We start from the raw sequence: 16,865 nt of genomic DNA on the forward strand, positions 1-16,865 counted from the left end.
CATGATTCGCTTCCACATATGCTGGACCCATGGGCGATCCCCACGTGGCGCACTGGGATTGGGCTCGGGAGTATATATTAGCCAAGGGCTGGGGGATTGGGGAAGAAGAAGCTTGCTGTAAGGGGCCTGAATAAACTGCTGAAGGAAGAGCTGTGTGTTGCATCTTCCTTGCTGGCGAGGTCGTGCACAACAACCTCTCCTGATTCAACTCATACCCTACTTCCCATTCCCTCCTGATTAACGGTCGCACAAATCTTTCCTCAGTTTTTATCCTTGCCCACTATGTCTACCTTAAGCACTCAAAATGTTTGTGGATGATTCTCAAAGTTTGAGCTCTAGCTAGAGCTTTGATTCTTTCTTGATTTTAAGAATTGTAATCCCCAAGTGGCTCCCAGATGCTATATTCTTGGCTACCTCAAGGAGTCTCCAATTCAAATGGTCTACAACATGTTCTTTACCCCCAAAGTACTTCTCCTGTTTTTCTCTTCAGCCAAAGGTACCACCATCCACTCAGTCCCCACCAAGTCCACAAACTCATGAGTCATTCCAACCTCCTAATCTACTTGACAGCCAGTCATCAAGCTCTACATTTAATTTCTTAAATGTTTCTAGAGTCTGTCAGTTTCATATTAATATGACAAAATACTTCAGCCAACTGGTTTATAAAAAGAAGAGTTAATTTATTTTATAACTCTGGAGCTTCCATCCAGGATTGGGCAGATCCATTATTCTGGCTTCTGCTGGGGGGTACCAGATGGCCATAGTGGAGGGTGTGGAAAAGAACGAACTGATCACCTCATGGTCAGCATCCAAAGAGAAACAAAAAGAAACCAGGATCCCACGGTCCCTTTGAAGATATATTACCAGTGACCTATTAAGCCCACAACTGCCCTACCTCCTAAAGGTTCCATGACCCTCCAGTAACAATTTTGATCATTCTGTCAACTTCCTTCTTACCCAAACCATAGCATAGAATATGTCCTTTCTTCTTCTTCTTCTTCTTTTTTTTTTTTTTTTTTGCATTCTTATTTATTTATTTTGTGTGTGTGTGGCCAGTTCAGCCCGCCAGGGGGCGAGGCTGGCTGGCATGTGGTGCTGGGGATTGAACCGAGGTCCCTGTGCTTTTTGCTTAGCTTAGCTTGTTCTAAGTAGGTGCTTTAGACCACTGAGCCATCTGACCAGCCCTGTCCTTTCTTCTTAAATGCCTTTTGTCATCTTTACTTGGCTCCTAATTAACTCCTGATTAGATAACTGGAGTACACTTACTTCCTTTAAGACTATACTTAACTCTACAGTATAAGGTATTTCTATAATACATAAGGCATTTACTACTTCTCATTGTTGCTTATAGTCTGGCTTTTCTAATTAGATATTTGAAAGCATGGATCATATCTAGTATTTTGCCAAATCTTCTAATATACCCAGCACAGCACTGGGTATACAGTAGATGCCCACTGTAGGAATGAGGCAGCGGTGAAACCTATCTGCTAAGAGAAGGATGACATTGAACTGTCAGCAGCTGATGATGAAGGGTCCTGTTCATGTAGTTCCTTTGCCTTAGTGACAAGATATGCTCAGTAGCAATAGGATCTCCACAAAGAAGTTGGGAATGATTTTCTGAGGTCTGGGGAAAGTTACTCCACCAAGGACATTGTCATGGATTGTAGTGTCACCATGAAAGTGCAGCTATCTTTGGATATCTTGAATGTATGTGGACCCATCTATAAGGCTGCATTTGGTAATGAAGCAGTGCTTTGTGTCTGAGAATGTTGGAAATACACCCTACCCATTTTGTGGTGGTTGTTTCACCTTGGAAATAAGAAGCAACAGCTGAAATCTTTCATGAATCTGAACTGCTTTCCAGAATTAGTCTAGAGTTTTCTATATCTTGTAAAAAAAATCCTTACTCACTTGAGGCCCATGCATTTAATATTATTTATTTTAACCCATATCATATCATATCACTGACCCTTTCTCATTCCCTGAGAACTTTAATAGTAGTTGTTTCCCTGTCATAAAAAATTTCATAGAGAAATAGAAAGTTTGCTATTCACAAAGATCTTGGTGACACTCTAACCTCCAATTAAGGTCAGTGGCTTTTTCTTTTATTCACTCACCACTGTGGTCATACTTGGGTCTATCTTTTTTTTTTTTTTTTTCTGAATGCCTTCAGGGCAGGTTTGGCCTGCTTGAGTTGTGGGCTTCGAACCACAGCAACCTGAGCCTGACTGCTTTGTTGAAGCAGCCACTTAAAGAGCTGAGCTAAGGGGCAGGCCCCCACTTGGGTCTATCATATTGGAACTTTTATCTGGCCAGCCCTTACCTGGACTACCTTCATGATCTCTTGGCCATCATTCCTCCACTGACTATAGTAGCAGAATGAATCTTGGCTAGCACCGCATCCTCCATTCCCACTCCTCCCAACTCCTTTATCCAAAGTGTCTCCCACTGACTGCTACAGTGATTTTTTCTAACACAAGACAGAAGGTGTTAAGGCCTCTACATTGGAAAAGAGAGACTATTACTAGGCAACAGGACAAGAATAAAGGAAGGGGGAGGGCCCAAGGGAAGGCAATAAGGGAATGGATATGATCAAAATGTTATATGTATATATGAAAATACCATATTGTAATCTAATGTTTTGTAAAATTCATAGGCACTAATAAAAAAAAAAGTCTCCACTGGCTCCAGGGGAAGTCAAGGTCCTTAGCCCAGCAGGTGGCACACCAGGCTGCTGTCCAACCTGTCATCTCCATAACCTGACATTCCATGTTAATGTTACTGGATTGCATGCAGTTCCTGGCTCCCTTTGCCATGTCTTCAGCCCACTAAGCCTTCACCTACCTGGAAAGGTCATTTTCCTGCTTGTCTGAAAAGACACGCATCTCTGTCCCCATGCAGACACTACCCCTGTGGGAAGCTTTCTCTGCATAATGGATGCAACAAGGGTTCTTTTCTCTTGTGCTCCCCAGTACCCTGTGAGACAGCTGTACAATGTTTATCTTATCAGACATACAACACAAGGAACCATTCCTATTCATCTTTCGGCTTCAGCCCCAGGTGCAGGCCTGGCTCTAAGTTGGCTTCAGTAGACACTATAAAGGGACTAAAAGAATTAGTTCCAAAGATGCCCTGTCATCTATATTTAAGTGAGGTCAGAAGAGATTGGGCTCTTGAATTAATTGAACCTCTTCTCTCTTTACCCTGGCTCAGTGCCCTGCCCATATGATTATGTTCCTAATAGAACCAGCTCTGGCTAAGCATATCATACAAATCCCTCAGCATTAAGTAGTGGAAAGGCTTCCAAGTGCGGAGAGAAGAATGAGATCAGTGCTTCAGAGATGTCCATCTACTTCTGAGATAACTAACTAGAAGAATTGAAGAATATCTTATATTAAAACAAATTATGCATTCAGCACTGTGCTGGCCAATGGCACTGAGGATAAAAATTAAAATAACAGCCTACACTTGATTCTTTTCTGTGGTAGCCCCAATTCCTATGGGGTAGGTATCATGGTTATTAACCTTGTTGTACAGATGAGAAAAAGGGACCTCAGGTAATTAGTACTGCAGTATGATTATCTTCCTCAAGTTTCCTTACCCTTTCTCTCCTGACTGAATCCTTTCTCCCAGTCTTAGTTGCATCCATTCTAACATAAACTTCTTCCTCCATCTTGCCTTCCCTTCAACCCTTCTGTCAACTTCCTTCCTTTCATCAGCCTGAGGCATCCTCACTTTTCTCACCACATACAAACTTTATCTTACCCTTCTCCCTCCTTGTCACTTACTCATTCTTCAAGAGTCAGCCCATGCTCCACTTCTGCAGGATGAATTCCTAGATACCCCATGAACGGTGTCAGATCTCCTATTAAATGCTCTTTATGATACCATGTGCCTTTACTTTATAGCTTTTATCAGTTTTATGACAGATTTGTTTCCCCTGAACGAGTTAAAGAATCATGACAGCTAGCACTTTGATTATGCCCCCCCACACTCTGTCACCAATGACACTCAATAAATACTTGTCAGTATCTTAATGCAATGTTCATTTTTTTGTGTGTGGTAGTGGGGATCTAACTGAGGACAGGTACTTATGCCACCAAGCTATTGCCCTGGCCCACAGTGTTCACTTTTATTCAGCCCTATCTAGCTTCTGGCCTCATTAATCTGCTGAAATTGTCCTTGCTACATCTATCAACAGCATTCAAACTGCCAAACTGCTCTCCTTTGGAGCCCTGGTGTTCTACCAGCTGGACTGAGGGTTTCTTTTACTAAAATAGAATCCTGGTTGGCTTTCCACAATTCATAGAAAATAAGTAGCTGAGAGAACGTTTTAAATTCGAATCTTTTGTTTAGCACAGTTTCTTTAAAAGTTGATAGCTATGGTAGAATCTAGGATAAGATGCCCTTTGATTGAATTCAAAATTTTACTTTCAGTCATCTTAATATATGAATGTTTCATGGTATTCTCTGAAGAGCATTATGATTTCAGTGTTTTTCTGAGATCCACTGGACAAACACAGAGAAATATTTTTAGTCCTCTGATTTGTTCTCTTGGTAATATTCGATACTATTTATTATATTGTTTATTCATTTTAGCAACTAGTACTTATTGAGCACAAATTGTTTTCCCACATCCCTTTGACCCTGATCTCTTACGTCATTTAGGGCCTTCTCCTGTCTTCTATGTATGGCAGAGGCTCCTGGAGGACAGAGGAGCCATGGCTTCTCTTTCGTTCTTGCTCTTTTATAGTCAGCCAAGTACTTGGGCCAGATATACAAATGCAGGAATAGAGGAATGAGTGCATAGACAATGGTGAAGCAGAACTTCTCTTCTCAATGCTCTTCTCCTATGCTCTGCTGCCTCCACACTGAAAAAAGTCAGCCTGAAGCAGTAGTTTGATGAAAAAGAACGTCTGTTTCACGCATCTCGCATACCATCTACTGCCATAGTTAAAAGTAAAATGAACTTGTTATAAATTTATTATAGTTTCATTTGTCTGTGAGCTTCGCTTCTAATATGTAACCAATCATCAAGCTCTGTTAATGTGATGACCACCACCAAAAAACAAAACAAACAAACAAAAAAATAGTCATTTCTAGGAATAGAGGCACATGCCTACAATCCCACATATACAGGAAGTTGAGATTGGAGGATCACAAGTTGGAAGCCAGCCTGCTCAATTTAGCAAAACCCTCAAAACTAGAACTAAAAAGGGCTAAGGATATAGCTGAGTGGTATAGCATTTGTTTAGTATGCAAGAGACCCTGAGGGAATACTGAGAAGAAAAACAGCTATGTAGTATTTTGAAGTTGGGTAATCAATAACATTATTACCATTAGTATTTCTTTAAGTACTCTGTGTTCTATTAGAACCCTATGCCTTTGCCCAAGCTGTTCTCTTAGCTCCCCACCCTTTATCCTGAGCTTGTTTATCAAAATCATTGTTTATTGTCAGGGTTTAATCCAAAAGTCACCTCCTCCACAAAGACCCCAATAATCTACCAGAAGTCCCGGGGCCAACATCTAATTCATCTTAGCTGCTCCACACCTGATGACATGGTCCTTGTACCTCTAAAGCTTTCATCTGTGGTCTCTAGAGACACATAGGTGATGAGTGTTCTCCGACACTGCCTTGTGGATAGCTGGACCACAGGGACCGTGCCTTGCTCATCTCTTCCCCACCCAGTGTGTTGAAAATAGACATTTGTTGAATTCCTGTGGATTAAATTGATTACCTACTACCAGTATGCTGTGTAAACATCTCCCTCCTCTCCTGGCTCCTTTTTTGGTCATAAGGTTGACTTTTCTTTCTTCTTCTTCCGTACTCTTCCTGTTCCCTTCCTTCTATCCCCCATTTCTCCTTCTTCCTCTCCCCCTTTCTTCTTCCTCCTTTCCTTCCTCGATAGTGAGGCTATCTGGCCTTTCCCCTGTTGGCTGAGTTCTGGCAGACTTGGCTGAGAGCCTAGCACAGTTTCTTACTTCTACCCCTGTGGTCAACAACAGCCTATAAAAAAAAAAAAACAGTTGCCTGTGTGCTCTGGAATTTATTTGGGGGAAAATCCATGCTGTTTCTCTCTGAGGTGGAAAAGGAGTCAACGGTGAGCCCTGGCCAACAAGCTGTGAGGGAGGAAATGGTTTGCAGTGTGGCTCTTAGCTCTCAGGCTGTTTTCACCAAATAGAAAACAGACTCTCAGCCCAGGGCTGGGACTTGGGACACCCCACTGACTTTCCCTCTGGGTGCAGGACCTCACAGGCCCATCTTCTTAGCCTTCTACATCATCACTAGTGTCTGGACCAAAGCAATGAGAATCCCTCCCCCATTCCCTGGGAAATGTCACACAGTCAGATTGCAGCCCCAGCCCTAGTATACACACAGAGATAGAAGGGATATGGAAATTTAAACCAAGAACAGTGATGGGCTTGTCCTTGAACTATGCCTTATACAAACCTTTGCATATTGCAAAGATTCCAACTCATCCATTAAAGCACCATAATGCTCAGCCACATGTTGTTATAATCCAAACCAGGTCTGTGCATTTCTGTGCGATGCTATTGTGCAGATTACTGTGCAGATGAAAGGAAGTCAGTGAAGGGAGAAAAAAAAAGACATATTTCATGGAGAAGAGCCTGGGCTCTCACATGTCCAGGTTTCAGCAAGAGATAACATAGGTAGAGTGCTTAGCAGAGTGACTAGAACATAGACCATTCTCAACAGAAGTTGCTACTTGTGATGCTGGATGACCTATGTTGTGGCTGGAAGCAAGTCTGTCTTTCAGTGCTCAGATTATTAAACAGCCTGTCCTACCTGAGGAAGGGAAGGCAATATCTAGCACACACCTGTCCTGTTCATGCATTCATTGACTTTCAGGTGGGGTGACTGGCAGAAAGGCAATATTGAGGGATAAGGCAACTAATCTGGGCATCTGGACGGATGGGAAATAACTAAATGGGCATGTGGAGACACACTAACTGAGGGAGCTAAAACTTCCTTCTGAGTCAATACAACCCAGACCCCAGAGTAATTTTCAAACCTTCTCAACCTTTTTTGAGGTCCAAATGCAACACCATAAATAGATATCTACAAATCTTTTCTACCCCTGTGGTCAACAACAGCATATAAAAAAGCAGTTGCCTGTGTGCTCTGGAATTTATTTGGGGGAAAATTCATGCTGTTTCTCTCTGAAGTGGAAAAGGAGTCAAAGGTGAGCCGTGGCTTTTCCCTCTCTGATGTTTAATCATAGTGCCCCCCTTTTCCTTTATGCAATGCTATCTAGCTGCTGACACTTTGTCCTATACAGGGGAACAACAGGGCAATTTTAAAAAGGGAGTGGTTTCTATTTATTCATATTGTTTTCAAGGTTAGATGACATAGGTTGCCTACCTAGCTCATAAAGCCTGCTGTCCAAACACATCTCTTCTCCTTGGCCTTTTAAACACAACTCAGCATATGTCAAAGGAATTCTGGATGGCTTGGACCCACTGGCCCAGGGTAATCTCAGCAATCTGAAGGAAGTGATATGTGTTGCCCTATACTGTTAAGCAGGACAAGTGTTTGAGGGAACATGTCAGGCACAGGGTAGGAAAGGAGGATTTTAAAGTGGTTAATGTATTTACATGGTTCAAATTTTAAAGGTCCTCCCTTCCTGGAGGCAATGGATATTATTAGATTTTATGTCTATAGTTACCCTTCTCTTTTAAAACATGAAAGACAGCATAGCATAAACATCACATACATCTTTTTTCCCCCACTTTCCCGTATACTTTGGAAAGCATTCCATTCTAATTATATCAAGAACTTCCCAATTCTTTTTCTATAGATAAATAGGACAGGCTTGTCTGAAAGTACAGGCCCCTTTTGATAGTATATAGGTTGTTCTTTCATAGTTCAGACAGTTCTGCAATGTATATATGTCTTTGTGCCCATATGCAAGTATAACCCCAAGTTAAATTCCTAAAATTGGAAACACTGAGTCATGTGGTACAGGCATTTCTAATTTGGCCAGGAGTTTCCAAAACGCCTTCCAAAGAAGTTGTACCAATTTTCTGTCCTGCTGCAAATATATGAACATGCCTGTTTTTCCAGAACCTCATCAATAGTTTCTCAGTCTTTTAGTACTTAGTAATTAAAAGCTCAACATGTATGTTATTATAGTTTGCACTTTACACATTAAGGCAAACCAAGGACAATCCACTTTTTCCAAGCTAGCACTTTCCCTAAATTCTAATGGAGTCACAAACATTTCTTCTATCTACAAATAACAAACTATGCATCTGTTTTTAATGGGAGGAAAGTAGCCCTGTGCAAAACTCAGGGACATTGGAGCCAGAGTCCTGGGCCCCAAGTATAGCTCTACCACTTACTAACTTGGTGATCTTGGCAAATTATTTAACCACCTCAAACTCAGTCTCTTTATATGAAAAATGGAGTTCATCACATTGATTTTGCAAAACCTTATATCTGGTGCACCGAAGGTACTTAATAATGGTACTTAATAAAGGATAACAGCTTTTATTAGTGTTAATCACCAGGTCAGATTCAAACCTCTGAGCACTTTTCACAATTAATGGACCCTGAAAATGCCCAGCTTAATGGCTCTTTGTGAAGTCTGTAGCAGAGCGCTAGAATCACCACAGGCCTCAAGTGAAGGCTGGGCTGTTCCTAGGCCAGGCTCCCCTGCTGCCAGATGCTGTTTGTAAGAAGACCGAGACAGCACTCATTTCTAATTACTGATAGGCAAGCTAGAGATAAAACAGATCCTTAGGCAAAACATAAGGGACTTTCTCCCAGTAGCAGGGCAGCCCGTGTTGCCTTGCCTCTCCAGAACCCTGTCTCCAAGGCCACAAAAGGCAGATCTCTAGTTCTAGCAGGAATGTTGCTGGTCTCAACAACTAAGATTTCTATCCATGTATGTGAGCCTGTCCCATTTCATCCCCAGGATAGTAGAAATTATAGCTGTACGTGAGGAGGGGCTGCTGCTGCCTTGAACAACGCCACAGCAGAACCACATAGGGCCACAGTTAGTTTGTCTCTGGATGCCAGCACGACATATACATACATACAGGATTTAGTCAACATCTCTGTATATATATGAGCTTAGGTCCTCTCCTGCATGAGAGCTGGAAGCTTTGGAGAGAAGTCAGAGAAATGACAACTGTTTTCAGAGAATGTGCCTTTGCTTTCTTCCCTTTGATTCACCTCTACTAGTTTGCAGAAAGGAGGCAGGATCAGAATCTATTGTTACCAAGTACTTCATTAGTACAGACAGATGCCTTTTACCCCACAGGACTTCAAAGCCCAGTAAATCTCAGCCAAAGCGAATCCACAAGATCTGAAAGTCCCTCACCCCTGTCTCTGCAGGGTATAAAACACGAGTGATTTAAATGCTGAAGGACCACGCATGGCCCATATATCACCAGAGCAAACATCAATCTCTGCCAGTCACGCTGCTGTTTCCCTAGAATCTAGCCCGTAGCCTGGCCACGAGAACCTCTGTCAATCTCGGGGGTGGAGCCAGGCCAACGGGGGTCCGAGGGTGTGGGAAGGGACAGCAGCCGCACTGACTTGAAGGTGCTTCAACTAAGCACCTGAGCTTGGGGGTGGGATACCTGCGCCCCCACCACATCAAACTTGCTAAGAAGCGCAGCCTTCTAGAACTCTACACTTCCACGCAAAGAATAGGAACTCCCCTGTGCGCCAGTAAAACATGGTGGTATAAAGCAGACCACGGGTACTGACAAAGGTCTACATCTTCCCCCCACCCTCCATCTCCCCGCCTTCCCTGCCCCAGAGATTTAAGAAGCTACACTTCCAGGGGGGCTCCCGAAGCGCCGCTCCACACCCAGGAGACTCGGGATGACCGGACCCGAGCGGCAGGACGCCCCTCTTATCCGGTCACCGTGTGCCACTCGACTCCCACTCTCGCTGCTTGGGCCAAATCCTCCACGGTGCCGCGGGGCGCAGGCTTCCCGCGCCCCGGCCCAGAGCGCGCCTTCCCCGCTGCCGCGTCCTCGGAGCCCAGAGAGCGCGAGAAGACTGGAGCCCGGGGGCAGGGTCCGGAGTCTCTGTCCAGTAGGTGCGATAGGCAGGGGTCCGCCTCGGCTCTTCTGGTCCAGAGCTTGCGGGAGGAGATACCAATCCTCGCAAGACCCGTCGTTGGCGGCCCCGCAGGAACAGCGAAAGCACCTCGGCCCGTGGTATTATTTAAAACTTCAGGAAAATCACCAGCAAGCCCAGCCCAGGTGGCAGAGCTACCCGAGGCCGCGCGCGGGGACCTGGACCGACGCTAAGACCGACGGCGCGGAATCTGCCTCGCCCACACCCCCTAGCCCAGGTCCCAGCCCAGGAGACCCGCGCAGCCTCCGCGCGGCGCGCTGCAGGGTCCCGGGTGGTCGCGGGCGCCGAGGCGCAGGGGCCATGTCCGTGGGGGCTCCGGCAGGGGTGGGGGTGGGGACCTTGCGAAGCGATCCGAGAGGGCGGGTCGGCCCGGGAAAGGAATCCCGCGAATCCGACCTCAGGCGAGGACACCTCCATCTGGTACTTGTCCTCGAGCCGGGAGACTCCCCGCGCCGGCCGCGCCCCTCGGAGCGAGTGGATCGCGGAGCGAGAGGCAGGGTCGAGCTCCCGCAGGAGCCAGTCGGGCACCGCTGCGGCCCCGGTGGGGGCTGGCGCGGGAAGGCGGCTCCCGAGCGCGCTTACCTGGTGCGGAGGCTGCCCCGAAGATGCTCCCGCCGAGCCAGCCGCGCGCCCTCCCGCGGTGCTCGGCCGCCCTCGCCCCGCCCCTCTCGCTCGGCTCGGGGCGCTGCGGAGGGGATCTGAGCCGGCCCCGCAGCTGAGCGGCTCCGCTCCTCCCGCGGCTCAAGCTTGGTCCCCACGGGGTCTGCGCGCGTCCTTCCGGGAGCCGCGGCGGGAGGCCCACGTGAGGCGCCTCTGCCCTCCCCGGCGCTACGAGCGCTGGCAGGGCACGGAGCTGAGAGCCTCATCGCTTTTCCAGGTGGCCCGGCGGGGGGAGGGGGAGCAGGTACCAAGCGACCTGATTGGCGCAGGTCAGAATCCTAGGAGAATCCAAACGAGACAGGGGATTGAGCTGGAGCTGCGCGAAGAGTGCTGCGAGAGCGGGGATCCCTAGGACCCTTCCATCAGCTCCGCTGCCTTTTTGCCTAAAAAAAGTAAAGTCAGGGTCAGGCGTCCCAAGGACGCCTCAGTGCAGGGCCTTTTGCGTGCTGCGGATGAAGTCCAGCACAGAAAATCTGAGAAAATGAGAATCTTGGGGACCAGAGTGTGTCGCTGTCCACTGGAAAGAGCCTGCCTCGACAGCACCCCAAAGGCTCATCTGCTTTCCAGTTTCCTGCCCACATTGGTTCTTGGAAGCCCAGGGACACCTGGATGTCCCTGCTGTTGAGGTGTCAAAGTCCACGTGCATCTCCTTGTCATGGGGACAGCTGGTGGGAATCATCTCCTCAACACTAGAGAAACGTTAGTGTGTTTTGAAGTTCTGATCTGAAGTCACCCCCTTTTAATGTTTTAAAATTGTGTGGGTTCCCAGGCGTTGTGAGGCACGCCTATAATACCAGAACCAGGGAGCCTGAAGCAGGAGGATTGTTGCAAGGTCGAGACTAGCCTGGGCTGCAAAGTTAGCTCAAGGCCAGCCTGAGCTTAGTGAGACCCTGTCTCAAAAAGACAAATGATAATAATAATAAATTGTGGATTGCCAATGTGCTGTACACCAAACACATCCTGACACCAGTAATTCCAAAGTTCTGCTGAAAAACAAGAACTTGCACTTATTCGAATCTTTTCGCCTTCTCTCCCCCCCCCCACATATTGCTTTCAGTCTTGAGTGGACAGAAGACCAGGAGGGGGCAGAGATGGGGTTACCCAGGATAAGCCCAGGAATGTGTTTCTTTATATCAAATATGTTCCTCTATACACCCAGGTTAGTCACAGTGGGGTTCAAGGCAAAGCTAATCACTATAACTGTTTGAAAAATAAGACCAAAACCAAAACAAACAAAAATCACAACCCTCCAAACCATGAGAAGCCATGGACCCACAAACCACATCCAAGTTGTAAAGCTGAGGAGTAAGAAATGTAGCACCCAGGGGCCAGGGAGATGGCTCAGTGGAATAAGCACTTCCCTGGCAAGTGCAAGGGCCTGAGTTCGATCCCTAGTTCCGCCAAAAAAAAAAAAAAAAAAAAAAAAAAAAAATGTAGCACCTGAGCAATCTTTATTGTTCCTAATTCATCGTCTTTATTATTCCTTAAGCAGGCATTCAAAGGCAAACAAACCACCTAGTCATTTCACCAGTCTACTATGATTTCAACACTCTACTTCTTTACACTTTCTCTGACACTTCACAGGTTTTAAGTATGGAACTCACTGGCATGTGCCATCTTTTCTTAGCACAGTCACATCTCACACCTAAATTCCCTTCTTCTCTCATTTCTTCTCAAAGGCAATACACTGAAATAGGAGAGGGCTGTAATTTCACTATTAACCATTACACAGAAAAGTGAAAACAACGCATACGGCAGCCTAGTGCATCACTGAGTCAGACCCCTGTGTGATCCCCACCCAAGTTGTTGCTAGCACGCCAAACCTCTTTCTACTCTTTAATTCTTTTCATAAGCCCTTCCCTTCCAGCCAAAATGACAACTAGCCTGACTTCATGGCAGCTCTTTTCTATATATATCTTCAGAGTTTTATCAATTTGTAGTGCGTTCCTAAACTTTTGCTTATTATTATTACTTTTGCTTATTTTTACTTTCTATCCCCAGTTCCGTCAAAATGAATAAACTTTCTATAAATTAAATACCGTAGTGTGAATATTTTTGTATTTGCCTGGCCTCTGCTTTCATTTGGTTATGTTTGTGGAAGACATCTACTTCGTTACCTATAATTGTAGTTCATCCTTTTCATCACGACTTAATATTCCCTTGTAGGCCCTTGTCAGGATTTATTTGTGAATTCTGGTGCTATAGCTACATGGATCTTTCTAATTTGGGGATATACAAATAATACTGCTAGTAACATTTTTGTGTATGTCTTGGTATATTAATGCAAACTTTTCTTTAGGGTATGCGCCTTAGAATGGGATTGCTAGGCTATAAAGTATGCTTATATTAGGCTTTATTAGAGAATGCCAAATTATTTTCCAAAGTGGCCATAAAATTTACATCCCCATCAGAGATTTATGGTAGTGCAAGTTGCTCCACATCCTTGCCAACACATATTATTTCTTATTTTTTGTCAATCCAGTGGAGTATAATGGTAACTCAGTGATTCTCACTTCTTGTCCCTAATTACTAGTGCCACTGGCCACTTCTACATGACTTTAAAGGTATTTGAATTTCCCATTTTTTAAATTGCTTGTTCAAATATTTACTCATTTTTCTATTGAATTATGTGACACTTTCTTATTGATTAATAAAAGCTCTTTATCTGTTCTGGCTATTTGCCTTTGTCAATTATAGACTAAAAATATCTTCTACTCATTTTATGGTAATTTTTGATTAAGATTATGCTTTTAAAATCAAAATTTTTATTTTGAGATAGTTATAGAATCACATACAGTTGTAAGAAATAATACAGTGAGATTCTTTTGCCAGTTTCCTCGGTGATGACATCTTGAAAACTGGTAGTGTAGCTGCACAGCCCAGATGCTGGCATGCACACCGTCGGGGTACAGAACTTTCCTATCAGCACAAGGATCCCTGTGATCACACCTACTTCCCTTCCCACAGGAAGATAGATCCTGTGGAACTGAATCCAAAGCAAAGTTTTCATTCCTACATCACTTTGCACTCTGAAAGATACCAGCCTTCCTCATTTCTTCACAATCTTTCATGGAATCATAATTTCTGTAGAAATCCTGCTATGCCTTCTTTCTTGGTTCAGCCACGTATAGAGAGCTGCAGCCCCCAGGGAGACAATGAATGCTCCAATGATATGGATCCACAGGTGCCTGGCCAGAAGCCCCCGCACCTGGGGTTGTGCCAACCCACTGGAACTCATGGTCATTACTATCCTTAACACCAATGTCCCTACATGTAACCTTTTGGATTTTTTTCCCCACTCAGCATAATTTCCCTGAAGATTCAACCAGGTTATTTTATGGTTTAAATAAAGAATGTAAACAGGGTGTGATGGCACACACCTGTATTCCCAGCTCTAGGGAGGCTGAGACAGGAAGATCACTCAGACAGGAGTCTGAGCTGCATAGCAGGACCTTGTACCAAATAATTAAATACAAGATTTTTTTAAAAAAGAAGAACATATAAAAAAATTTCCCCAAAGTCTCTTGTGTTCAGAGGTGGGGTTTTTAGAAGGCATTGGGTCATGGGAGCACTATCTTCACTTATGAACTCACCCACTGATGAATCCATAGCTAAATGTCAGGAGGTGGGGCCTGCTGGGAGAGTGGCTCCCAGGCTCCCCGCTTCTTTACTTCCCTGTCACCTCTATGTGAGTGGCTTTCCTCTGCTGTGTCCCTCTCCCATGCTACTTCTGCAGTGAAGCCAGCTGACAATGAACTGGAAAGTGTGAGCCAAAATACATACTCCTTTAACTTGTGGGTTTCAGAGTTGTTTTTTTCTGTCCCAGTGAAGAAGAAAGTGACTAGGATGTTGTATGTATCAGTATTTCATTTCCTTTTATTACCGAATAGTATTCCATAGCGTGGACATTTTATAGCTTGCTTGCTATTTGAGGAGATGTGAATTCCTCCTTTAGTTTTGAGCTACTAAAGTAAAGTTGCCATAAACACTTATGTATTGGTTGTTGTGTAAAGATTTTCATATCTTTGGGATAAACGTTCAAACATGCAATTGCTATATTATGGCATACTTACATGCTTCATATTTAAAGACACTGCCAGCCTGTTTTCCAGAAGAACATTATCATGTCACAGTCACACAAGCCATGTGTGAGTGACCCAGGTTCTCCACGTTCCTGCCAGCATTTGATGAGTTTTAACATATAAATACCCTGTGAAATCATCATAGTCTACATGATACGTATATCCACTGATAGGTTTTAGAGGCAACAGTGATGGAGGCAGCTGTGGTGCAGCAAAGAAACAGAAATAGGGGGAGGGAAAGCCTTTATTAGCTCTAAACACACGGAGAGGACCAGGGACAGGGAGATGGGCAGATCCTCTGACCTGAGACAGGGATCCTGATACTTTATAGACTTTTGCTAGGGGTAGAGTTTAAGAGGTAGGTTTAATGACATACAAGGAGCTGATTAGAGGCTCTGTTGTGTGGGTGGGAAAGGTAAAAGGAAGTCGTACCCTGGGCTGAGTTGGAGAAGAGGGGAGGTGGTCTCTGGGAAGATAAGCTGTTGTTTTCTGGGCTTCAGCCACATTGGATGACCACCTTAATAATTCAGCAATTCATACTAGGGCTATAAATTATCATTCCCATCTTTGGTTGTTATAAAAGGGGCAATGTGTCTCATAGACTGCTTCCTGCTGAACTGGGTGGGGCATCATCTTGGGGGTGAGGGGAGTTGACAGGATGACGGTTCACACCTATGTAGAAGTTAGTGCCAGGTGTCTCAGCTAGGACTAGATAGCTGGAAAAAAAGTTTATTGTTAATGATGGCTAGCATCGGAGACTGAAGAAACCTTGAGAAAAGTTTAAAAAGACAGCACATTATGAGTATATATCATCATGATTAAAAGACACGGGGGGGGGGGGGCAAAAGGGGGACCAAGATCTGTCATTTTACCATGACCATGTTGAACAGGAGGATTATTGATCTTTAGTTTTTGATATCAATGTGAGAAAAAGGAGTCAGGGTCATCTGTAGTACTGCAACGCAGTTGTATATTTTGTTAAGTCAACTTTTTGTCTCTTGTGTTAGTATGTAAGTGTGTAGAGACATGGAATCTATCTGTGAGCTGTGTTGTCTAGTTGTTTAGAAAGGTAGGCTATTGCCAGAAAGGATGGTCCCTTTTTATGTCCTAAAACACCCACTGCATTGTGACCCTAAGAGGTGGCGTGTAGGGTAAAAGGCTGAGTGGGGTTGGGTAGAGTGAGAGCTGGGACCCTCAGGAGGGCTTGTTGTAGTTTGTGAAAGGAGAACTGTTAGGAGCAATGAGGTCAAGGGGCTTTAACAAGGAACCTTTTGATGTTTTATAGAGAGGCTGTGCTAGGGAAGCAAAGTTGGGAACCCAGAGGTGGAAGAAATTAGCCAAACTAAGGAAGGAGAGAACTTGCTGTTTTGTGGTGGGTACCTGAAGGTCATGAAGAAGGGTTTTGTGGTCAGCAGTGATTGCATTAGTAGTGGGAGTGAAAGTGTCTTAGATATTTGACTTTTGGTGAAGCTATCTGAACTTTGGAGGGAGAGACCCTGTAACCTCATCCTGACAGAAAATTGAGAAGAGTAGCTGTGTGTCTTAGGGCCAGAGCATGAGACGGGGAGCAAAAGAGGAGGTCATTGAAATACTGAGGGAGCAGGCTGGGCTTGAAATCAAGGGTTTTGAGGTCAGCTGCAAGGGTTGACTAAAGAAGTGAGGATGATCTCTGAACCCTTGAAGAAGGACTGTCTATGTGAGCTGTTAAGATTGGACAGTGTCTGGATCAGTCCATGAGAAGGCAAAGAGGTCCTGGCAATCTGGGTGTAAGGGAATGGTGAAGAAGGCATTTTCAAGGTCTAGGACAGTAAAGTGAGTAGTAAAAGGAGGGATATGAGAAAGCAAAGAGTTTTTTGTTTTTTCTTTTTTAACCTGAGAGGCCAGTGAGACTCGGGGACTCTTGACAAAGGTGCCTCGATGTGGGTCATGGAACCCAAGCTCTGTTGTTGCTCTTCAGCAGCAAGACCAAGCAGGTCAAATATATGGATCTTGCTACAGCAAGGTTT

The 16,865-nt window shown here is 44.7% G+C and overlaps 1 protein-coding gene and 1 pseudogene across 1 annotated transcript in view; both read right to left on the bottom strand.

Annotated features, from left to right (window-relative positions):
- Positions 1–10,831, bottom strand: part of Fam163a (family with sequence similarity 163 member A) — a 72,078-nt gene extending 61,247 nt beyond the window's left edge. Inside the window, exon 1 of the mRNA XM_004643437.2 lies at positions 10,700–10,831. The gene's annotated coding sequence lies outside the window, so the exon portion shown is untranslated. The remainder of the gene's footprint in view (positions 1–10,699) is intronic.
- Positions 10,832–13,794: 2,963 nt separating this feature from the next.
- LOC101583213 lies at positions 13,795–14,015 on the bottom strand (annotated as a pseudogene).
- Between the last annotated feature and the right edge of the window lie 2,850 nt (positions 14,016–16,865).

The sequence above is a fragment of the Octodon degus genome, unplaced genomic scaffold (assembly GCF_000260255.1).
Source record: "Octodon degus isolate 3935 unplaced genomic scaffold, OctDeg1.0 scaffold00176, whole genome shotgun sequence".
Lineage (NCBI taxonomy): Eukaryota > Metazoa > Chordata > Mammalia > Rodentia > Octodontidae > Octodon > Octodon degus.